The sequence below is a fragment of the Rhineura floridana genome, chromosome 9 (genome assembly GCF_030035675.1).
Source record: "Rhineura floridana isolate rRhiFlo1 chromosome 9, rRhiFlo1.hap2, whole genome shotgun sequence".
Taxonomy (NCBI): domain Eukaryota; kingdom Metazoa; phylum Chordata; class Lepidosauria; order Squamata; family Rhineuridae; genus Rhineura; species Rhineura floridana.
Genome location: NC_084488.1, coordinates 126,665,998 through 126,691,408, shown reverse-complemented (window position 1 = coordinate 126,691,408; position 25,411 = coordinate 126,665,998). Strand labels below are relative to the sequence as shown.

General features: G+C 47.3%; 1 long non-coding RNA gene across 1 annotated transcript in view; it reads left to right on the top strand.

Annotated features, from left to right (window-relative positions):
- The first annotated feature begins 10,092 nt into the window (after nucleotides 1–10,092).
- The window catches only part of LOC133363625 (uncharacterized), a 33,557-nt gene continuing 18,238 nt past the window's right edge, over nucleotides 10,093–25,411 (top strand). Inside the window, exon 1 of the long non-coding RNA XR_009757718.1 lies at nucleotides 10,093–10,189. This is a non-coding gene — a long non-coding RNA (uncharacterized LOC133363625). The remainder of the gene's footprint in view (nucleotides 10,190–25,411) is intronic.

Genomic DNA, 25,411 nt, shown 5'->3' with positions numbered 1-25,411 from the left:
CTGTGCATTTGGTTTCTTTTTCCTAAGTGTAGAACTTTGCATTTATCCCTGTTGAATTTCATTTTGTTGTTTTCAGCCCAATGCTCCAGCCTATCAAGGTCCCTTTGAATTTTGTTTCTATCTTTCATGGTATTAGCTATGCCCCCCAATTTTGTATCATCTGCAAATTTGATAAGCCTGCTCTGTACCTCCTCATCCAAGTCGTTAATAAAAATGTTGAAGAGCGCTGGGCCCAGGACCGAGCCCTGTGGTACCCCACTCGTTACTGGAGTCTGTTTGTTGCAGAGCTACAGTTCGCAGCACCCCTCACAAACTACAGTTCCCAGAATGACTGGGGGGGCATGATTTTTAATGTGGTATACGAGTGCTTCAGGCGTATACTGTGATTGTGACCTAGATCTAGTTTTGTCCCCACCCTCTTCCCCTTCCCTGCTGAGTTCTACAAGGGGAACCCTGAGGCTATGAAGGAAGAGGAATCTGGCAGGCAGCGCCACCCCCCAGGCTGGCTGTAAGGAAGAAGGCAGGGCAGGTGGATTCACAGGGCTGCCATAAGTTGGGATCAACTTGAGGGCATATAACAACAATGAGCACATGGTTAGTGATACAGACTTGCTAAAATGCGGCAGTTGATTTGTGCTGGGGACAGTCAGGAGCGCTGGAGTCATCCTTACACTTGGTTGGACCATTGTCCATCTAGACTGGCAACAATGGCTTGCCAGGGTTTCAGAGGGGGGGCATTCCCAGCCCTCTCTGGCAATGCCATTGAGGACTGAGCCTGCAACCTTCTCCATGCACAGCCAATGCTCTGCCCCTGAACCAGGCCTCTCCCTTTGCAGTGGCTCCCGGTCCCCTTTCCCAGGGAGGGCTCCAGATTCCCAGTTCCTCCACCCCAGTTCTCCCCTGGCCAGGTCCCTGCCATGGGATGCCAAGGACACAGCGCGGTAGCCCGAGAACTCAGCACCGGCCCAGGCATTTGAATTCTGCCGGCAGAGGTTCATCTGGCATTATGGAGGGGATTATAGATTTTGAATGCAAACACAAGGCAGGAAGCCTAGGCCGGCATCCTGAATAAAACATGCCACAGCGTCCATTCGCCTTTGTCTTAGGGCGGTGTGTGTTAATGCAGCAGCAGCTGCTTAACTTTCAGGGCAGTCACCGGAGTCCTTGAAGGCATGTCACTCGCTATCTCTGAACTGGCCTCAGTCACCCACAGAAGGTGGCTGGCCGGCCGTGTTAACCATCCCTGCGATGGAGGATGCAGCTCTGTGCCAGCCTGAGGCTTCAGCGCAAGATAAATTAAGAGCAGAAGCCTTCCCTGGGGGTGGGGGCTGAACGGCAGCACTGGGGGAGGGGGCATTATGTGGAGATGGGCTTGTAAAAAGATTGCCCTGGACAGCTGCTGCTTTTGAAGGGAGGCCACATTCTGCTCTTCTCCAGCTTTGCCCGGTCAGGATCCTACCCACAAACAGCAGTTCTCACAACATCTCAGGGGCAGCAGAGTCCAGAGGAGGGCCTGGAAGACCCCCCCCCCAAGTCAGTCTGGATTTACTTGAAGGAGAACCACAAGGCTCCGAGGCCTTCCAGAGTTGTGCGGAAGAGGGGAATTGGCATGCGAGCAACGATGAGAAAAGCAGGGACTTCTTAAATTCTCACAAGCTTTTCAAAGTACAGGAGGGGCCCTTCCAGGAATCTCTCCCCCCCCCGCTTAATGAAGCAAAATTCCTCAAACGGGAATCTCAGAAATTCATTTATCTCAACCATTTCTATCCCACGAGAGATCTCCAGGCCTCTCTCTCATGACGGTGATTCTGAGTAGGACGCCAGGGGGTTTGTGGGTGGGAAACATTTCTAGGGAACACCCCACCAGGAACAAAAGAACAGCGACAGCAGCTGTTCTGTAAGGTCAGTATTGCAAAGTTCAGGTAAAGTTCAGTTTCTTCATTGTTTTAAAGCACTGATATACAGCTTCAGATCTCACAAATCTCTAAACGTCCTTCCTTTGCCGTACACTCCAGGGAACCTCCTATCACATCATGTATGAAGTTTGCAGCAGAAAAGATTACAGCCCCTCTTCTAGTGCTCCGCCCTGGAACTCTTGGGCACTAACTTTCAGAGTGTGAAGATATTTGCACGTGTGGTGATGTGTGACTCTGCTACGTTAGGTGGAAGTCTGCGGCAGAGGCCTCTCCCTCTTGTGGAGGCTGGGAAGCCTTTTTGCACAGGGGAAACAGCTGGTGGCAGCTGGCTGTCCATTGATAGCTCCTTTAATGATATCTGTTGGGTGACGGGGGAGAGGGCACTGGACACCAGCCAGTGTGTGTGTGTGTGAAAGCAGAAACAGCACTTTGCTCAGGTAGCAGCCAGGCAGCATTTCTGCAATTCATTTGTGCCTGCAGGAGAGTGCTGGGGAAAGGCAAATGCAGCAACACTGTCCCCCCCCCCCCCACAGGTGTAGGTCCTTTGCACAAGTGCTCTTCCCCTACCAGACTGCGCTGTGACACAGGCCCAGTCTGGACTCTGCCGGCTCCTGGGCTGGCTTCCAGGGCTAAATATTGGGCTGCCCCTGGAAGAGCCTGCTGTGATGCAGAAAGCATGCAGAAGGCCAGCAAGGGTTTCTGTGGGGGCTGTGAGGAGCCTGGCTGGCCCTCGAGCGCTTGCTCCAGCCTTTCCCCTTGGCCAGCTGCTACTGCTGCTTCCTGCTTGTGGTGCTCCAAAATGGGTGCCCCCCCAGGTTCCTTGGAGCATGGCGAAGCAGCCCTTGTGCCCGCACAAGAGAGGAGCGGCACAAGAGCAGCATGCCCTTGCAGCGGATGCCCCTGCCAACCAAGTCCCCGATCTCAGCACCTCCAGCTTTTCTGGGCTCCGCTGGGGGCCGTTCCAGGGGCCCTCTCGGTCCATGCTGCCCCCCAGATAGAGCCCAGCAGGCAGGCACACACACTGCTTGCACCCAGAATGGCAATGGGGGCTTGGCACAGGTGCCCACGCTTACACCCAAATGAATGTTTATAAATCTGTACTGCACAGAGTGGTATCGCTGGGGGATCTGCAGCTGGCAGGGAAATGAATGGAGGGGAGCAGTTGGGCTTGTCAGGGGCCGAGGGGAGAGTGGAGCAGCTGGGCCCCTTTGCCGCACAGCAACAGCAGCAACACTCAAAACAACCGCCCAGTTTCAATCTGTCATGCAAAGGAGAGCCCTCCCCTCCAATCTCCAGGCCCTTATCTCGGGGCTCCCAAGTGGAACAAATGTCCATGTCTGCCCGGGGGGTGCAGGAAAGAGCAGAGGGGGGCATTAGCCAGAAAATGACCCGGTTTAAATTCAGGGGCTCAGCCAAGTGAGATGGCAGAGATAGGGCAGGCTCTCCCAGGCGGTGCCATTAGCTGGAGTCAAGGAAATGGCTTTGGAACCCTGGCCTATCTTGCCGGAATCAGGCCTCACCCATGTGCCGGGCGCCTTTCTTTCCATGGAGCAGAGATCCATGCCAGATAAGAGCAGGCCGGGGGCAGAAACCTCCATGCAAAATTAGCCAGAGAATGACCTCTAATGAGTGAAGCTTGGCGGGGGCCTGATCCTGCATGCGCTCTCTGGGGCTGAGGCTGGCCTGGCTGCCTGTTGTACCTTCTCCCCATGACCTTGCTGGGGGGGGGGAGTGCCAATTGTCCCGCTCTAAAGGATTCCATTATTTTCTTTATGAGCCTCATTGGAGATGGTTAAAATTCCTTAATAAGACCTTCCCTTGTTAGCAGAGGTGTGGCTGTTCCTTGTGCTGGACCATTTCACAGCTGCTGCTGCAGCCCAAGAAAGGGCGATGCCTCCCCCCCCACACCTCCTCAAGGCCGTGATTTCAAGGGCAGCTGCCATTGGTGATGGGTCGAATGTGTGGAGGCCCCTTGTGGCCAGGCGTTGGACAAAGGCAAATGGGATCTCCTCCAGGAGAAGGCAGGCAAGGGGGCCACACGCACCCCCCTGCCCTCTCCTTGCCAGGTGGAGAGGTAGAGTGTTGCCAATTACAGCTTGGCATCTAGTTAAATGTGTAATGGGGAGAGGTGCTCAAAGGTGTTAATGGGGATGAACCCCATTTGTACCCTGTAAATATCTAAGTTGCTTAGGAAAGCCAGTAAAAGTTGGGCTCATGTTGTTTACGGATCCCTGTGTGCAACAACAAAATACTATTTTGCCATTATGTAACAGAGATAGAAAAATATGTGGGCACCCACAGCCCTGAGATGCCCATCACACCTGCCACGAATGGACTGCTCTGATCTGGCACTCCCCCTCCCCCTGTGCTTCTTCCAGGTGCCTTTTAATCCAAATCCACCTGCCACAAGACAAGGTGGCAAAACTGTTACCACCTGGCATGAAAAAATGACCGTGGGCATACCTGTGAGCAGGTGGCATATTGAAATCCAACCAGGCCAAGTCATTTCTGTGCCCCTTAGCATCCCTTGCAGTGGGGGAGGGTACGACTCTCTGGTTGCCCCTGGCACAGCTCCTGAATTGCCTCCCCCCCGCCTTTCTTGGCACCCGTAAAGTTCTGCCGCCTTCAAAGGTGGCTTTGCTTTGCTGCAAGGGCAGGCTGGCTCTGAAAACCAGGAACAAAAATGACCTTTAAAAATAGAACAATATCTGAAGCATTTAAGATTAAAAAACACAGAGAGCTGAAATAAAAAAATGCACAGATAAATACCTGCACAACTACTACAATTACTGCTTGTTACTATTTAGTAGTTATTTAGTGCACAAGTATGGAATGGTGTTGCAGACCCTGCCTGAGGGCCTAAAATCTCCATTAAATGGTTTGCAGAGCCCAAAACAATTAAGAGCTTGTATTTTTAAAAAAGAAAAATACATCTATGAGAGTCAGCAGATGACAATGTTTGTTTTTCAAGTTTTTTGTGCTTAGTCTTTCTCTTCTGAACTTTTCCCACCTGATGCCCCCCACATCGTCTCTTCCTGCGTGAGGGTGACTGTAGCTGCACAGCTTGTTGTTGCATGCAAGGATCAGTGGGTTGGGGCCTTCACTCAACATTGGAAGGGGGGGCACTCGTGACCCCCAACCCAGCATGACACCCAGGCAGTAGCTTTTCCCAAACCAAGTTGAGGGGCAATGGAGCAATTGGGGAAGCATTCAGCCACCCACGCAGGTCTTCAGCTCACGAGGTGAGGAAGCAGGTTGAAGTCTCTTTTACCTTCCTCGGATGCTGTGGTTCTCCTTCCAGAAAAGTCCGTCCCACTCTCTGAGGGCCCAACAGGAAGGCTGGGCCTTTCAGCAAGGCCCAAAGAAGGACTTTTGGGCTTAGTCTCTTGCTTACACTCCGTGCCCTGCTGGTTCCACTGCGTCTCCACCTTGCTCTTCTGAAAACGTGGGCACATGATGCTAGTCAAGCCCAGCCCCTTTTTACTGTAAAACCTTGTAGGAGCCGCTTGAGTGTGCATTTCTTTAAAAAATCAGCTTCAAAGAGATTTTGCAACTGATCGGCAGATCAACCTGTTGCCCCTCCAGGTGTGGCTGAAGGAAACACTTCGCTGTAAGAGCCTAGTGTGTTCACAGCTGAGAGTCTGACTGTAGCTCTTCCTGCCCCCTCTCCTCTCCCTCCCTCCTGACTGGCAGCTGCCTCTGGCTGGAGGAGTTCCTCCCAGGTGGGAAGCGTTGCCTTAAGAGGAGAATCCAAGTTTGGATCCCTGCTCAGCTGTGAAACTCCCTAGGGGACCTTGGCTAAGTCACCTGGCAAGGTGGTGGCCCAGATGCAATGCCACCCACCTGAACTCACTGGAGGAAGATGGGATGCTTGAGACTCAGCTCATCTGGACGGGTGCCACTTCCCTTCTCAATTTCATCCACTAGAGGTCCTTCATGCTCTTTGAAGACCGGCCACCACAGAAAGCCCAATGCATTCACTCACTGCACAGGCAAAACAGGCTGGAAAGCTGCCGTATCTCCAGTCAGACCAGTAGTCCCTCCAGGTCAGAATTACGGACACTGACCAGCAGCGGCTCCCCAGAGTTCCAGGCAGAGAAGGGTCTCTCCCAGCCCTGCTTGGAGATGCCAGAGAACGAACCTGGGACCTCTGTATGCAGAGCTCCGCCGCTGAACGGTGGCCGTTGTCCCCAGTGAGGGCCAGATAACGTGTCCCGCATTGCTGTGTGGAAGGCATGCAACGCCATTCTGAGAGCATCCTCAGACGGGAGAACACAACAACAGCTGCTTTTTAAACTGACCACTGCAGTGTGGCTCTGCTGTGGTTCCAGCGGTCACAGCAGGGCTAACAATGCCGGCCCCTCACGGCAGGGAGCTGGAGGGAGCAGCTGTGTTCCAGGGGAATGATTAAGCTCAGGGAAAGGATGCCTGACCTCCAGCAGGGCCCAGAATTGGCTGAAAGGAAATAAAAAAGGTTTACCAAGATGGCATTGGACGTGATGGGGTTTACTAGAGTTTGCTTGACTGTTAAGTAGGCACTCATGCTTGGGTCCCACTGCAGAAACTACTCAGGCCCTCAGAATCACTGTAGAGCCAGGAAGGGCCCCGAGAGCCCCCTTGTCCAGCCCTCTGCTGCACGACAGGGCCATTCACTAACTTCCTCCTCATAAGCATGGAAGCAACTTTTTTTTCTTTTAACTAGTTTTGCCCCATAGGGATTTGCTTGCAGCTTGTAGTAAGCCCTACACCTGAGATGTAAAAGATGGGAGGTGGGGATCCAGCCCATCCCTGCGTTCCACCAGCACGCTCTCTACCCAAAAGATGCCACTACAGAGGAACCAGCAGCCAAACCAACCAGGCGGCCTTTCGGCAGTCACAGGCCAAAGCAGGTTAGGACACCCCCCACTGCCCTCCAGGTGCCTCTACCCACATGCAGCCTCTCTTCCTCCTTATCCAGTTTCCCAGTTTATAAAAGGTTTAAACCTAATCCGGGCATGAAGTCACTTCCTGGAAAGCCAAGATTAGCACTGAACAGGGGGTTGGACTTGATGGCCTTATAGGCCCCTTCCAACTCTACTATTCTATGACTCCCTGCCATCTCCATAAAGATATGTTGTTGTTGTTATGTGCCTTCAAGTCAATTACGACTTATGGTGACCCTATGAATCAGCGACCTCCAAGAGCATCTGTCATGAACCACCCTACTCAGATCTTGTAAGTTCAGGTCTGTGGCTTCCTTGATGGAATCAATCCATCTCTTGTTTGGCCTTCCTCTTTTTCTACTCCCTTCTGTTTTTCCCAGCATTATTGTCTTTTCTAGTGAATCATGTCTTCTCATGATGTGTCCAAAGTATGATAACCTCAGTTTCATCATTCTAGCTTCTAGTGACAGTTCTGGTTTACTTTGTTCTCACGCCCAATTATTTGTCTTTTTTGCAGTCCATGGTATGCGCAAAGCTCTCCTCCAGCACCACATTTCAAATGAGCTGATTTTTCTCTTATCCGCCTTTTTCACTGTCCAACTTTCACATCCATACATAGAGATCAGGAGTACCATGGTCTGAATGATCCTGACTTTGGTGTTCAGTGATACATCTTTGCATTTGAGGACCTTTCCTAGTTCTCTGCCCTCCCCAGTCCTAGCCTTCTTCTGATTTCTTGACTATTGTCTCCACTTCGGTTAATGACTGTGCCGAGGTATTGATAATCCTTGACAAGTTCAATGTCCTCATTGTCAACTGTAAAGTTACATAAATCTTCTGTTGTCATTACTTTAGTCTTCTTGACGTTCAGCTGTAGTCCTGCTTTTGTGCTTTCCTCTTTAACTTTCATCAGAATTCGTTTCAAATCATTACTGGTTTCTGCTAAGAGTATGGTATCGTTTGCATATCTTAAATTATTGATGTTTCTCCCTCCAGTTTTCACACCTCCTTCATCTTGGTCCAATCCCGCTTTCCGTATGATATGTTCTGCGTACAGATTAAACAAATATATATATGGCTGTGAACATGCTAGTCAAAGCGTTTCCATTGGCCACGCCTGGAGGGGGAACGGGTTGATCTGCCAATCAGTCTTTGAAGCTGAATTAAAACAAAACAAAACAAAACACTTGAGTGGCTCCCACCAGGTTTCACAGTAAAAAAGGGCGGGTTTACTAGCCTTGTGCAGAAGAGGGAGTGTGTTAATAACCCCAAAACAAGTCTGTGTTTAAAGGGATGCTGGGAAATCAGAGCTGCTCAGTTTCTGGGTTTGTTTTTTGTTCCTACCCATTTGTCTGCTATAATATTCTAATGCTGTGTACTCATTAGTGGCTGAAAATGCAGCAAGGTTGTTCTTTTCCTCAATTTGGTTAGAAGCTGGTTTGGGGAAAAACACGTCAAAACACAGTATTTCAATGAAACGCTAGGAGAGATGCAGGACAGGTATGGCATGGATGGTGGCTGACCAGGGCGTCATGTGTACACCGCTTCCCAGACCAGCAGAGGAGTACCCCTGGTGCATCCTGGAAACTGGAGGGTGTGCACAGACTGCCAGTGCAGGAAGCCGGTGGGAGCCTTAGGAAGGAACAGGGGCCGGATCAAGGCAGCAAGAGAGGTGTATGGGTTGCCCTCTTGCTCTCCCCCTTCCCTGCAGTGTCCCAAGGTGGGATCCTCCTTGCTGGACTTTGCTCCACTGCAGTAGATTCTGGATTTCTCCCTGGTGAGGGAGGGGCCTCTTTTCCTCTTCGTGCAAAGGCTGTACAAGGAGCCTCTGCTCTTGGCCAACCAGCAAGGAGGGCGCGCTGGCCCTTGTGGCGATTCCTTCTGCATCTTTTTCTTCTGGGGGTTCTGATGTTTCATTGTAAGCTGCCCTGATCATGCATTTGCAGGGTGAAGCATAGAAAAGAATAAATAAAAGGGATGGGTGGGGGGTGGGGAAGAGACGCTCCTTTAGCTGAAAAAGGTCTCAAAAAGTGAAGGAACTTCCACCCACATTTCAGAGTTGGTTGTCTGCCTGCAGCATCAAAATATATTCAACGCTGGTATTGGGGTTTTCTCTAGAATGGTGGAGATTACAATTACACTGCTTGTAATTTGTACAGGTTTTAAATGAAGCTTATCTTTGCTATTGCTTTGAGATTGCCATTGCTTGCAGCGGGGTGTTCGGAAGACCGGGCTTGGATTTTGAAGACAAGGAATGGGTGGGATGCTCTGCTCCTGGCAAAGAGACTTTGCAAGGGCCTCCCAGAATTGCCCAGGCCGAGGGGAGGGGGCAGGACGATGGGCGGGGAAGCTCCACCCAGAACGGAGGTCCTTGTGCCGTCCCTGGGGAGACTATAGGAGGCTTGTGGGGCTGCAGAGAAGGGGGGCCTGGAGGCCTCCGCCGCCAGTTTGAGTGATGAACTCTGCATGTTGAATGGAAGCCATCCCCCCCCTCTTTGGCCGCTGCAGGTGGGCATCTCGCAACCGCAGCCCTCCTCCCCCATTGCATCGGCTCTTTCCAGGGGCTGCCCCGCCGCCCAAGAAAGTGATGTGAAATGCTCTGCAGCCCCCCCTCCCCCGGCGCTGCCTCAGTCCGTCGGTCCCTGCCAACGCCTGTTTGGGGCACCGGGGTGTGTGTGTCCCCCTGGGCCCCTATCAGCCCGCGGGGCGCGTCCCTTGCCAACCTGGCTCCCCTGCCCACTGGCCTCTTTGACCGACGGTGGCAGGTCACCCGCCGGATGTCAGGATCAGCACCCCCGCGGCCCGGCCCACTGACAGCACCAGCCTTGCACCCCTCAGGCCCCGAGGCGCACGACGCCCTTCCCAGCCGGCGCTGCAACGCGGCTGGCTTCACCTCGACGAACCTTTTGCTGGCCCACTAATTGGCGGCGGTAATTGAAGCGCGGGGGGCCTGAGGAGGGCTCCGTCACAGGCCCGGCGGGGGGAGAAGGCTGAAGCGCAGCCCTTGGTTAGGGAGGCCGCGGGGCAGGCTGCCCATGGCCATCGGGTTCCGGGGGCGCGCGCGGCTTCTAGCCCCTTTTCTCCTCTGGGGCACGCTCCGCCGGCTTGCAGGACAGGCAGAGGCCTCGGCGCTTCAGGTTCCTGGCCGGCCGGCCTCTTCCCGGCCGTGTGCCCCGACGACCCCGCGCAAGGCGAGGGAAGGCCGGGACGCAGGATAAGCCCCCGAGTTGCTCTCCTGCTGTAGTCGGAATCCGGGCTCCGCTCCGCGCGTCAGGAGCAGTCAGAAGGGCAGAGGTGCCGCGACGGTGGCCGAGGGAAGCGGCAGGCGCTGAGGCGGGCTTTGGGGCAACGGTGAGGCCAGAGCCCGGAGCCTCGTAGGGGGGCGGCGAGGGGCGAGGAAGCGGGGCGGGGGAAGGCGAGGAGCGTGGCAAGGCTGCCTCGCCTCCGCTCGAGGATCTCCCCCGGCAGGACTTGGGCAAAGGCTTCTCTTGAGTGAAAGTTGCAGGGCCGTGTCGCTTGAGAACGCTCCTTTTTTTAGAAGAAGAAGAATGGGGAAAACATGCCTCCTATCTTTGCGGCCGTCCACGCGCCTGGCTTTGCAGGCAAATGCCCTTAACAAACCAGGCCCTCGGCTGCCTGCCACACCTGCAGCCTTACCACGAACTGCCCAGTATTTTGATTTAGCATTTTCATTCTGGGTTTTTCTTGACATGATATATAGGCATTGTATTGTATTTGCATTCTGGCCTTGTGGTTTTTACTTTGCAAACCAGTTAGAAACCTTTTATATCAAGTGGTCTAGATCCTGACCAAACCAACAAACCAACAATGAATGCCAGCACAGCCCCCACAGGGCATTAATGCAGCGTGTGCAGGCAAGGCAACTGGACTCAAGCAAGATTGTGGGTGTGGAACACCTGTACTCCTCCTGGGTAAATCTTTCTTACACAACCAGCGTCACATTTAAATTGGACCTGAGTACAGCTCCTGCAAAAGTGTGTGTGTGTGGGAAGTCTCCTACCCAATACCTGCTATTCTAACCTCAGCTGATCACTGGCTGTGGCTTGTATGGAATCAGATGTGAAGCACCATATAGGCAAAGCTCTGCTTTGGGGCACTTGGCAATAAGAAAATAAGAGCTTGCTGGATCACGCCAGTGGCCCATCTAGTCTAGCATCCTGTCCGCACAGTGGCCAGCCAGTTGCCCCAGTGGGAAAAGGCCCACAAACAGGACCTGAGTGCAAGGAGCACTCGCCCCTCCTGCCACTTCCAGCAACTGGTATTTGGAAGCATGGTCCTCCGGCCTTGGGGTTGGAGCATAATCATCAGGGCTAGTAGCTTTCAGGGCCAGTAGCCATTTATAGGCTTCTCCTTCATGAATTTGTCTAATCTTCTTTTAAAGCCATCCAAGGTGGTGGCCATCACTGCCTCTGGTAGGAGAGAATTCCGTAGTTTAAGTATGCATTGTGTGAAGAAGTACTTCCTTTTGTCTGTCCTGAATCTTCCCACACTCGGCTTCATTGAATGTCCAGGAGTTCTAATATTATGAGAGGGGGAGAAAAGCTTTTCTTTATCCACTTTCTCCATACCATGCATAATTTTATACACTTCTGTCATGTCACCTCTGACTTGCCTTTTCTCTAAACCAAAAAGCCCCCAAAGCCACAACCTTTCCTCATGGGGGAGTCGCTCCATCCCCTTGATAATTATGGTTGCCCTTTTCTGAACCTTTTCCAGCTCTACAATCTCCTCTGATGTGATGAGACCAGAACTGTACACAGTATTCCCACTGCAGTTGCATCATAGATTTGTGTGACATCATTATGTTATTGACAATTTTATTTTCAATTCCCTTCCTAATCATCCCTAGCATGGAATTTGCCTTTTTCACCACTGCACCACACTGGGTTGACATCTTCATCAAGCTATTCTCGATGACCCCAAGTTCTCTTTCTTTCTGGTTAGGGTAGAGGAGCCATAGGAGGGAGAGAACAGATTTTTGACGGTGTTGTGGAGGCCTTTAGGAAGGATGAAAGCCAGTGGCCTTGATCATTGGTATCAGAGTCTTCAACTGGCTCTGCTTTCACAGGTATCTTGGCAGGCAGAACCAGGTCTTGTCGGAGAGTCGCGATGCTGGGAACGGAGAGTTCTGAGCGAGCTTATGTGTGTGTTTGAATCCTTGTTAAAGATCATACCTTCCCTGCAAATTAGTCAAACAGAGACTTTAAGCTTTAAAATAAGAAATAACTACTTTATTCTGGAAGTACATGCTTGATAGGAAAGAGTTCTACATCTAGCTAACTAGCTAAGTTGGAGCTGCAAACACTGAGCCCAGTGCTTGCCCTCATGCTTTGGAGGAGAGGGAGAGACAAAGGAATATGTCTGCTCCCCTCTCAAGAGAAAGGAGAATAAGGAAGGAGGAAGGAGATGTGGTCAACATCCTATGCATATCAGTCTAGCAGGAAAGGAGAGACAGCAGGAGATCAAAGGACTGGTATAGGCTAGCAACCAAGAGGTCTCCTCTCTAGCTACCCTTTTTAACACATTGGGACTTGCTTCTGAGTAAACAAATACCGGATTGCACTATAAATATATTTACAGATTGTGTAATTCATAAACAGATTTGATAGTCATGTTTATATAAATATTTCTTCATACTGTGTCCCAATAAGTCTTTGATTTCACACTATGGTTGTAGATGATTTTTTCCTCTACATTTTAAGTGTGCCCTTCTTCCTGGGGGTGGTCATGGTTCTCCATTGTTTTCATCCTGAGGGGAGGATAGGCTGAGAGATGGTAGCACATTTAAGGTCTCTTCACCTCCCCCCCCTTTTTAATTTGTATTTATTTTATATTTCTCCAATATCTTCCCCTGGCTGTTTTTGTGTATTTTAAATATTTTTAGATTAAATAAATAGGAAATCAAAATTGTGAACCTCCCTAAAAGCAATTTACCTATCCTTCTGTTTTGGCAAAGTGATGGTGAGAAGGCATGCTGGTAGAACAAGAGACCATGTTTGAGGCATGTTATAAGGTGTTTGAGGACTTTGTCACACATTACTTTTTGAGACCTGTAGATTCGTGTCGGAAAGAACATGTGCACGTATTGAATGGTGGCTTGGGTGCTGTTTTTTCAGTCTGCGCTGCATGCGTAGGGAAGGTGATGCATCATCTGGCAGCTAGCTTCATAACATGAGAATGAAAAACATTTGGATCACCATTCACTTGTTTATTTTTCTCACTGTTGAGACCACTTCATATATTACTTTTTCATACACAGAAATTTAATCTTTGTATAGGAAAAAGTATTTTGTAAAATATGAAGGACGGTGGCTGCCCAGTTAGTATAACCACTGTACAAAATCTACTCAGCCACTGTAATTACCTTTTTGTTTTGAGTGCCCTTTTGTCTGGGTCTTGGTTCAGGTGTGTATCCAACTTTGATGTTCTTATGGAAGGGGTGTGCAAGTAGTGCCCCCCCAAGTGCGGAGGCTTGGACAAACATTGTGTTATGGAAAACCAAAGTCTGTGTGAAAGTACATATTTGGGAATGCCATCAGTGTAATCCTAAACACACTTAATAAATAATATCGAACTTGCACGTCACAAAATATTTTACGGTCATGTCCATAAGCACCAGGAGGGTAGTCGCCCAGGGGGTCTTAGTCCCTCTGGCTTTTTTGGGAGCAGGGTCCCTATGTCTCCAAGCATCCTACAATCAGCATGAAAAGGGAGTGTGTTAGTCACTGAGAAGAGTCTTCTAATATGCTTCCTTGTGTTTTCTGCTGATTGGAGCCAATCAGAGTGAAAGGAGGTGAGTCATCCACTGAGAAGACTCTTCTCAGTTGCTAATGCTCTCCACTTACATGCTGATTGGCTCCTAGAGATGTTTGTTGTTGTGAGAGAATGCATTACCAAAGATCTCATTCTTAATCCAGGAGCAAAAAAGGGTGTATGTGGCTGCAACTATCATGAAGGGACTCTGCGGAATTTTGTACTAAACAACTGATAAATACCGATGTAACTTTGTGTCTGGAGACGTATTATTAAGAATCACTTTCCATAATTGTAAGGAGGTATGTCCACACACATGCATCCCAGGCACCTAAATGAGGGGTGAGAGCAGCATAGGAACATAAGCAGATATCTTAGACCAGGGGTTCCCAAACTTTTCTTCTACATAGACCACTTGAAAATTGCTGAGGGTCTGAAAGTATCTGAAAATTTACTATGGGCATATGCAAGATAATTAACTCCCATTAGTGATAAGAGCAAGAATTTATAATTATTATTTTAATTAAAACAAGAGGCTTATCAGTACTTTGAAGAGGTTGTTGTTGTTATGTGCTCCCAAGTCGACTAATTTGTTTTAACACCCAATTATTTGTCTTTTTTGCAGTCCATGGTATCTGCAAAGCTGTCCTCCAACACCGCATTTCAAATGAGTTTATTTTTCTCTTACCCACTTTTTTCACTGTCCAACTTTCACATCCTTACACAGAGATCGGGAATACCATGGTCTGAATGATCTTGACTTTGGTGTTCAGTGATACATCTTTGCATTTGAGGACCTTTTCTAGTTCTATCATAACTGCCCTCCCCAGTCCTAGCCTTCTTCTGATTTCTTCACTATTGTCTCCATTTTGGTTAATGACTGTGCCAAGGTATTGATAATCCTTGACAAGTTCAATGTCCTCATTGTCAACTTTGAAGTTACATAAATCTTCTGTTGTTATTACTTTAGTCTTCTTGACGTTCAGCTGTAGTCCTGCTTTTGTGCTTTCCTCTTTAACTTTCATCAGAATTCGTTTCAAATCATTACTGGTTTCTGCTAAGAGTATGGTATCATTTGCATATCTTAAATTATTGATGTTTCTCCCTCCAGTTTTCACACCTCCTTCATCTTGGTCCAATCCCGCTTTCTGTATGATATGTTCTGCGTACAGATTAAACAAAACACACCTCAGTCTCAAACCCTTTCTGATTGGGAACCAATTGGTTTCTCTATATTCTGTCCTTACAGTAGCCTCTTGTGCAGAGTATAGGTTGCGCATCAGGACAATCAGATGCTGTGGCACCCCCATTTCTTTTAAAGCATCCCATAGTTTTTCATGATCTACACAATCAGAGGCTTTGCTGTAATCTATAAAGCACAGGGTGATTTTCTTCTGAAATTCCTTGCTCCGTTCCATTATCCAACGTATGTTTGCGATATGATCTCTGGTGCCTCTTCCCTTTCTAAATCCAGCTTGGACGTCTGGCACCTCACTCTATATATAGCAAGAGCCTTTGTTGTAGAATCTTGAGCATTACTTTACTTGCATGGGATATTAAGGCAATAGTTCAATAGTTCAATAATTACTGCATTCTGCGTACAGATTAAACAAATAGGGTGATAAAATACACCCCTGTCTCACACCCTTTCTGATGGGGAACCAATTGGTTTCTCCATATTCTGTCCTTACAGTAGCCTCTTGCCCAGAGTATAGGTTGGGCATCAGAACAGTCTGATACTGTGGTACCCCCATTTCTTTTAAAACCGTTCCATAGTTTTTTGTTATCTACACAATCAAAGACTTTGCTGTAATCTGTAAAGCACAGGGTGATTTTCTTCTGAAATTCCTTGGTCCATTCCATTATCCAGCGTATGCTTGCAATATGATCTGTGGTACCTCTTCCCTTTCTAAATCCAGCTTGGATTTTTTTTCCCCGGAGAGCCGGTTGTTAAATATTTACCAGCACACCACTGCCCGAGGGTGAGCTGCCATGAAGGGTGAGCAGGCCCATAAACATCTTCGAGGTCTCTCTGCTTGCCAGGAGAATCAATTGCTAGCAGCAGAGGGCGCTGGTGGCCTTTCCACCTTAATGCGGTTTGGACAGAGTTCGCCAGAAAGTGTTGAAGGAAGTAATCTGTCAGAGCAAAACAGGGCAGTAAATTTCGGCAGGCACAGATCCCAACGTTCAGCTGTACTCGGATCGCCACCCAAGCTACCAATGTTTTTTTTTTTTAATTCTTTTTATTAGTCTTTTGTTGTTATTATTATACAAAAAATTAACATACACAATATAACAGTATAAAGGTATAAGAATACCCCTAAATCCCTCCCCCCTCCCTGGAGCCAGTGTTTATGGGATTAAAATTGCAAATATGTTGAGGTGTAATGATACATAGGTGATTGTTGGTATACAAGTGAATTTTTTGAGGTTTTTACATATATTGTGATATAATCATATTTTAGAGATGTTAAACCATAAGGACACCGTTATTTATTCATGAAAACCATATGTCTTTTGCTGCTGAGGAAAGTTGCTTGTGTAGATCTTGTTGTGAAGTATTATCTCTGAATCTCCACCAAGTTGACATGAATGTTTCTGGTTTTGCAGCTCCTCTTAAAAATCGAAGATGTAAAGTAATTTTGTCCAGGATTGCTATTGTCCAAATTTTGTTGTACCAGATCTTTATGTTCAGTCCATCTAAGTGCTTCCAAGATTGTAATATTGTTATTCTTGGATAACTTGGATATCAAGTGTTTTGATTTTAAAGTTTTGTTTTCACCTGTAAATAAAGATCATAAGAATAGCTCTGGTTTTAATTGTGCTGTTTCTTTTGTGATTGTATTGAGTTCATTTTGAATTGAGGTCCAAAATCTGTTGATTTTTGAACAAGTCCATCAAAGATGAAAATAGGCTCCTTTTTGAGTACATCCTCTCCAACATAAAGGGGATGATGAAGAGGAAATATGTGAAAGCTGAACCGGAGTGGAATACCATCTATGCAGCGTTTTTAGAGTAGTCTCTTTATGTTTAGCTGAAATAGTTTTATTGTATTTAGACATAAATATTGAGGACCATTCAGATGTCTCCAATTTAAATCCCAAGTCTTTTTCCCATTGATTTTGCAGTCCTACCAGGTTTCCCATGTCATGGTCCAGTAATGTTTTATATATTTTGGATACCAATCCTTTTCCATTATTCCCATTTTCTAATAAGATTTTTTCAAATTGTGTGATATTTTGAGTAGCATGCCTTTTAATCTGAGGGTCTTTTAGTATAGATTGTAATTGGAATGTGTGTAGCCAGTCTAGGTTCCAGGAGGGAAAATCAATTTTCAGTTGTTGGATAGTGATTGGATTTCCTTGTGGAAACAGATCTTTGAGTCTGAGGTATTCCCCCCCCCACGTTTTCATGTATTTTTTCAAAAAATAGAATCATAGAATCATAGAGTTGGAAGGGGCCTTGTAGGCCATCGAGTCCAACCCCCTGCTCACAGCAGGAAATCCACAGCTAGAGCATCTCCTGCAGACAGCTGTCTAGCCTCTGCTTGAAGACATCCAGCGAAGGGGATCGCACCACCTCCCTAGGCAGTCGGTTGCATTGCCGAACCGCCCTTACTGTCAAGAAGTTCCTTCTAATATCCAGTCTGAATCTACGCTCCTGCAACTTAAAACCATTAGACCTAGTCCTACCCTCTGGGGCAGCAGAGAACAAATCTGTACCCTCCTCTATGTGACAACCCTTCAGGTACTTAAAGAGTGCAATCATGTCACCCCTCAGCCTTCTCTTCACCAGACTGAACATGCCAAGTTCTTCAACCTTTCCTCATAAGACTTGTTCTCCATACCGGCTATCATCCTCGTCGCCCTCTTCTGAACCCGCTCTAACTTGTCTATATCCTTCTTAAAATGAGGCGCCCAGAACTGAATGCAGTATTCCAGATGAGGCCTGACTAATGCAGAATATACTGGGACTATTACTTCCCTCGACCTGGAAACTATAGCTCTGTTTATGCAGCCCCAAACCGTGTTTGCCTTTTTTGCCGCAGCATCACACTGCTGGGTCATGTTCAACTTGCGATCCACTACAATTCCAAGGTCCTTCTCACACGCACTACTGCTAAGCCGGGTATTTCCCATCCTGTACCCGTGCATTTTGTTTTTGTGGCCTAAGTGCAGAATCTTGCATTTGTCTTTATTGAATTTCATTTTATTAATTTCAGCCCAATTTTCTAGTCTATCCAGGTCCCTTTGGATTTTATTCCCGTCTTCCATTGTGTTAGCTATCCCTCCCAGTTTCGTGTCATCCGCAAACTTAATAAGGATTCCCTCCACCCCATCATCTAAGTCATTGATAAAAATCTTGAAGAGTATCGGCCCCAGGACAGAACCCTGTGGCACTCCACTTGAAACCTCCTTCCAGTCCGAAGCAGAGCCACCGACGACCACTCTTTGAGTACGGTTTTCCAACCAGTTGTGAATCCACCTGACTGTATTTCCATCTAGTCCGCATTTGACGAGTTTGCTAATCAAAGGTCGTGGGGGGACTTTGTCAAACGCTTTGCTGACATCTAGATAGATGACATCTACAGCATTTCCACCATCTACTAAGCTAGTGACCCGATCAAAAAAAGAGATGAGATTAGTTTGACAGGATTTTTTCTTGACAAACCCATGCTGGCTCCTACTAATCACAGCATTGTCATCTAGATAGTTGCCAATGGACTCTTTTATTATCCGTTCTAATATCTTTCCCGGTATTGAAGTCAGACTGACCGGCCTGTAATTCCCCGGATCTTCTTTTTTACCCTTTTTAAAGAGCGGGACGACGTTTGCCCGTCTCCAATCCTCCGGCACCTCTTCTGTTCTCCAGGATTTCTCAAAGATGATGGCAAGAGGTTCCGAGAGTACATCCGCAAGTTCCTTCAATACTCTGGGATGCAGTTCATCATGCCCTGGATATTTGAACTCATTTAGGTTAACTAGGTATTTCCTGACTATCTCCTTATCAATCTCGAACTGCAATCCCGACCCCTTACTGAGATTGCTACCGATGCAAGGTTGCACAGCGTTCCCTTTTTGGGAGAAAACGGAGGCAAAATAGGCATTGAGCAGTTCTGCCTTTTCCTTGTTATCTGTCAACATTTTGCCATCCTCATTGAGCAGCAGACCCACCATTTCCTTGGTCTTTCTCTTGCTTCGAACATATCTGAAAAACCCCTTTTTGTTGTTCCTCGCTTCCCTCGCCAGCCTCAGGTCATTCTGGGTTTTAGCTTTCCTTACGCTATTCCTGCAAGCCCGAGCCGTTCGTCGGTACTCTTCCTTGGTGATGCGTCCTTCCTTCCATTCTTTATACATGCTCTTTTTTACTTTTACCTCCTCCACCAGTCTTCCGTGTAGCCACATTGGCTTTTTCTGCTGTCTTCCATTTTTCTTCCTCTTTGGAATTGTTTGTGATTGCGCTTTTTGTAATACGTTCTTCATGAACTCCCACGCTTCTTGGGCTCCTTTTTTCTTTAGTCTATCTAGCCACGGGATCCTACCCATCATTTCCCTGAGCTTGCTAAAATCGGCTTTCCTGAAATCCAAGGTCCATATTTGACTATATTCTTCTTTGGCTTTCCCCAGAATCACGAATTCCAGCATTACGTGGTCACTTTCCCCCAAGGTACCGACCGCTTTAATTCCCGTGACCAATTCGTCCGTGTTAGTTAAGATCAGGTCCAGGATTGCCGATCCCCTTGTTCCTTCTTCTACTTTTTGAAAGAGGAAATGATCAGCAAGGCCCATCAGGAATTTGTTGGAGGCTTTGTGCTTCGCAGAGTTTGTCTCCCAGCAGATATCCGGGTAGTTGAAGTCCCCCATCACTACTACTTCTTGCCTCCTTGAGATTTCAGAGATTTGTTTGAGAAAGGCCTCGTCTACCACCTCTTCTTGGCCAGGGGGTCTGTAGTAGACACCTACTACCATGTCGGTTTTATTTGTTTCTCCATTTATTTTTACCCAAATGGTCTCTACTGGACCCCTTTGTTCGCTCTCTTGGATTTCCATAGAGGTGTATTTGTCTTTGACGTATAACGCTACTCCCCCTCCTTTTCTGTTGCTTCTATTCTTTCTGTAGAGTTTATATCCTTGAACGGCTATATTCCAATCATGGGAGTCATCCCACCAAGTTTCTGTTATCCCTATGAAGTCATATTTGCCTTGATGCACTAAGACTTCAAGCTCCTCTTGCTTGTTTCCCAAGCTCCATCTCCTGCATTCGGATAAGACTGCAGGGGAGTCAAAGGGGAGTAAATTGAGGATAGTTTCATTTGCTAATGTTTCCAAATAGTGAATGTGGTTATAGTATATGGATTATTAATATTTTTAAGCCATGTATTATGAATTGGTAAGAATGGTAAATTCCCCAATTTACCAGTGGATAACATTGATTCTTCCAATCGAATCCATGCTTTATCTGATCGCATTATCATGAAACTTAGCTGTCGTAGTTGAAATGCTGTGTAGTATAGGTATAGATTTGGAAGTCCCCATCCCCCGGAAGTTGTCTGAGTATAAAAAGAGGCTAATGCTAGTCTCGGTCTTTTATTTTGGAATATGAATTTATCATGTTCTGCCATTTACAAATTGTGTTATGAGTAATAAAAAGGGGAAGTACCTGAAATAAATATAGGAATCTGGGTATTATTTTCATTTGTATGGCAGCTATCCGACCTAATATGGTGAAATCAATTTTTTCCATTTGTTTATATCTATATTCATTTTCTTTATTAGAGGGCGATAGTTAATACAAAATAGTTTTGAGAAATTTTTAGGAATTAAAATCCCTAGATATCGAAAGGCAGAATTACATATATTAATTTCCGATGTTTTACGAATTATCAGTTGATCTTGTGGACCAACATGAAAAAACATTATAGAGGATTTATTAAAATTAACCTTGAGTCCAGATATTTTTGTAAATATTTCTAGCACCATGTATTGGCCTGTGGGCAAGTTCAGCAGCTATATTACCAGAATAGCTGCCTGTAGGCAAGGGGAGGCTTGTATTTCCCCCCCCCATCCTTAGTTCTCTAGTTTAGCATTCAGTATCTAAGCATGAGGAAGATGGTTCAAGGAACGGTCAATGAATTAGCTCAGAGCCACGTGGAGTCTAATCTGGGGTTCCTAACAAGCATTCCGTGTGATGCTCTGCCAAAGAGTGCTGGGAAGGTGCCTCGTGAAGTAGATAGCATAGATTTTAGAGCAGTTAATGCCCTGCTAAGCAATTAGGGGCATGCAGCTTATCAGTTGTTGTTATGTTGTATGATGTAGCCTTTCCTAGTAATTAATGCTTGTTTGAAGTTGCTTTGTTAATTTAAAGATTAATAGAATAGATGCAATGATTTAATGCTTCATATTAATTAATGCTTATGTAACCTCATTATTGAGCTGGTAAACATGTATGCTATAAAAAGGGGTCTTGGCTGCTTGGTTCAGTGTTCAGCCTTGGTTCCATGTTTGTGCAGAGCCTGGCAGCCTGTCCCATTGTGTATTGGGTATACCTGTGGGTTGAAAAGCTACTCAATAAACACTTTGTCTCCTTTTAAGTAAATCTGCAACTCAGTCTGCCTTCTTCATCTCTCTGGTGCCTTGAAAACCTGAATGCCCAGGAAGGGGGTATACACACCATATTTAGTAACGGAGCAGATTGTGATGGGTTTCCCAGCATTAATGTCATATCGTGTGCATATAGATTTAATAAGTGTTCTTCTTCATTTAACCTAATTTGGTAACCTTTGATTTGAGCATGTGAGCGTAGTTTCTGGGCTAGTGGTTCCATAGCGAGGGCAAATAGTAATGGAGATAATGGGCATCCTTGTTTTGTGCCCCTTTGAATTGGTATAGGGTCTGAGTCTAAATTATTAGTGCGTATCGTTGCAGTGGTCGTGTCATATAGACGATTTATCATATTTAATGTTCTTTCTCCCAGATGATATTTATTTAATACTTTTTTAAATAGTTCCAGTTCAAGCAATCAAAGGCTTTATATATGTCTAATGATAAAACACCTAATGATTTTTTATAATGTTTGGCATGAGATATAATATTGAGTAGTCTTCTAATGGGGTCTGAGATGTGTCTAACTGTAATTAATCCTGTTTGATCTGTGTGTACTAAGTCAGATATCATTGAGTTAACTCTAGTGGTCAATATGGCTGTGAACAATTTTTGGTCCTGATTGAGAAGGTTTATTGGTCGATAGGATTCTACTTTCAATTTATTTTTATTTGGTTTAGGAATAACAATTATACGGGAAGTCTTCCATGTGTCTGGAATATTTCCTCCTGACCAGATATAATTAAAAAGTTGTGTTAAATGCGGGATTAATATCTTTTGAAAAGTTTTGTAAAATGTGCTATTAAAACCATCTGGTCCAGGTGCCAAGCTACCAATGTTGCGCTGGGACTGGGGACGGGGAGGAGGGGAATTTCTCCTGGTGCCATTTGTGATTGAGCAGGAGTGCACACCCGGTAGAGTAGTGGCTGTGACCTCCTTGTGCTACCCCAGCAGGCAGCACCAGCGTCCCAGTTGTGCAGGAAGGAGTTTGAATTATGTATGGATGCTTTTAATACTGTAAATAGTTTAATTCTATTTTAATTTAGACTTTTGTATGTTTTTAATTATATGTGTGCTTTTATCTGGAAGCTGCTGTGAGTTCCAGTTTTGGAAAAAGGGCGGGGTAAAAACAATGAGAATAAATAAGGAGCTGAGCCCCAAAGGGAGCAGCAAGCGCCTGGGCAATGCCATTGGCAGAGGTGATTCTTCAGTAGGACAAAAGAACGGAACTGTGCGCTCTCTCCAGGCCAGGGCTCCACCTCCTCCTGCTGGATCAGCACCAAGACTGGGAGTCTCTGTGGGCACCTTGGGCCTGCCTGTCCTTACGCTTTGCACCTCCCTGCTCCGGGTCACATTTTGCTTCACCTTCCAGCCACCAAGTCCTGATGGGATCTGGGGGAGGGGGGACGAGCTCTGCTGGAGAGGGGCCAAACAGTGCAATGCTGCAGCGCCTCCAGATCCAAGCCGGCAGAGCCCGGTCTGCTTTGGCTGAGCTCTCTCTGTTAATTACTCAGTTAATTGCTGCTAATTATTTTTGTTTTATTTATTATTTAATTTATATCCCACCCTTTCTCCCAGCAGGAGCCCAGGGCAGCCAACAAAAGTGCTAAAAACACTTTAAAACATCACAAAAACAGACTTTAAAATACATTAAAACAAAACATTTTTAAAAACATTTTATTAAAAAAGCTTTCAGGACATCTTTAAAAAAAAGGTTAAAAACATAGGGTTTTTTTTTTTAAGTTTAAAAACATTAAAAAGCAATTCCAACACAGACACAGATTAATTAACTCTATGCCGCTGTGCCGACTGGACCTCTGAAGACTTTCTCCACACTGTGTTGTGGCTAAAGTTGGGGTATTTATGGAGCGAACTTTACGGCACCTTGTTTTGTAGCCCTGGACGCCGGTGGCTGCCCTGGGCTTGTGGGAACGTCCTCCTGTGCAAGAGAACTCCCTGCAGCTAGACTGCCGTTGGGGCTTTCTTCTACTTGGTTCCCTTGCCTCAGCTCACTCGGACTAGAGCAGCAGCTCTCAGGCTTTCCTGCTGCTGGAGGCCCTGACTGATGGCACAGAGCAGCCTCCCCCAGTCTGGTGGTTTTGAACTGCCACTCCCATCAGCCCCAGCCACCATCAGGAGGTCAGCTGGTTTGCTCCATGCACTTGCAGGCAACGGCTCCTCCTCTCAGCTTTAACCCTGAGAATGGCAACTGCATGGGCTGCAGCACTGCTCAGGCCAAGACAGGAAGAACAAAGGAAGCCTTACACCGAGTCAGACAGATGGTTCATTTAGCTCAGCGCTGTCTGCACTGGTCGACAGCAGCCCACCAGGGTTTCAGATAGGGAGAGGCCATTGGGGATTGGCCCTGGGACCTTCCGCATGCAAAGCAGATGGTCTACCGCTGAGCCACAACCCTACCCCCAAGATGTACCATCTATGGCCTTGATCCGGAAGTGGTTGGCCAGAGAGGAGGGGAGGGGAGGGGAGGGGAGGAGCCACACAGTAGCCTTCATGTTAAGGGCGCTCCTGAGCTGCCTGGGTGACCTGTCCTGTTCAGTCCATTCTTCCTGAGGAACCGTCCTGCTAACTCAATTCTACCCCTACTCAGGGTTGAATGTATGTACTACTATGGTTATGTCCCCCCCTTTCCTCCAAGGAGCGCAAGGGGTGCACATTGTTTCCCCTTTCCCATTTTATCCTCACAACAACTCTGTGAGGCGGGCTAGACTGAAAGGCAGTGACTGGCACGAGATTACCCAGTGATCTATCTGGCTGAGTGGGGTTTTTAACCCAGGTCTCCCAGGTCCTAGGCTTACTCTGACCAGTACACTACAACAGCTCTTTGGTGTGCCAACTGATTGCCAACTTTTAAACTGGCCTCTGCTTCTGTGCTGCTAATAACAGCTGCATGAGCTGCAGGCAGTGGAAGGTGCTCATGGGCTCTTCTCCATGCCACAATTCACCTGCTGATTTTTGCACATCACTCTGCTGGTAGAAGCACATGAGCACGCCAAGATGTCTCCCTCCAGTCAGTTGGCAATCCTGCATCCATTTAGCAACTACAGGCCCTGGCACTCCTTCCTCTCCAGCCTGTGCCACCTCATCCCACCCACTTGCTCCTCCTTCACTCCCAGCCTCGGACAGCTGGGCTCACAACATGGAGGCTTGCCAGTTACAAGGCCTCAACACCCGCCACCTATGAGACGTTCCAGCCATCTGGCTAAGGGTGCTGCAGCTGCATGGGGCCTCTTTTTTATCCCAGGCACATTCCCTCAGTCATCCTATCTGATTGCTACAAGCCAGGCTGCCCCCTTTCCCTATGCAAAGCCCCCCTCAGCCCCTTAGTCAGTCTTGAGCATTGCTGCTGCGGTTGAGCCAGGAGTGTCGGGCAGGCGTGCCCTCTGAGTCTGTGCCTTCATGGGCCGTTGCTCCTTTCCAAAGAAAATAATTCCACAGCTCCTTCCAGTAAGTAACTGTCAGCAACAAGGAATGTTTTCCTCCAGCCTAACTGAAAATGCTGATTTAACCCTTTGGCTCCAACTCATGTTAGCAGCAGTGGGGGAGTAGCTCCTCTCGGCTTTCTTGTGTGTGAATCTTGCAAGCAGCTGAAGATTAAATTCTCCTCTAACCTTCTCTCAAGAGTGAACAAGCCCAGGCCCTTTAAAGGATCCCAGTTGGAACTCTGGATGTTCCAACAGTTTATCTGGATCCTTCTTGGGAAGGGCTAACCGAAACTGGGCCCATAATTCTCCTTCCTCCTGGCATTCTTTCCCCCAAAGTCTAACCTCATTCCCCCCCCTTGCAAATCTGGTGTGTTTTGATTTCTATGGCAGGGGAGTTACAGCCGACGTTGCCTGATGCTTCTAACAGAAAGGGCAGGCACACCAACATCTGGACCTTTTGCTCATGCTAAATATACCATTTATTTGCACATCTGTAGCAAATGGTTGACTGCTGGAAAATGGAGGTGTGCTGTCCTCAACTGTCAATCTCAGTAGGAAGGGCCCAGAGTTCACTGGTAGATTCTGTGCTTTGACTGCAGAAGATCTCACGGCCAGTGGCTGCCCCCACTGTCTCCAGTGACAGGATCTCAGACAGCGAGCAAAACACCCGAGAGCTTGGAAAAGTTACTTTTTTTGAACTACAACTCCCATCAGCCCCACCAGCATGGCCAATGGATTGGGCTGATGGGAGTTGT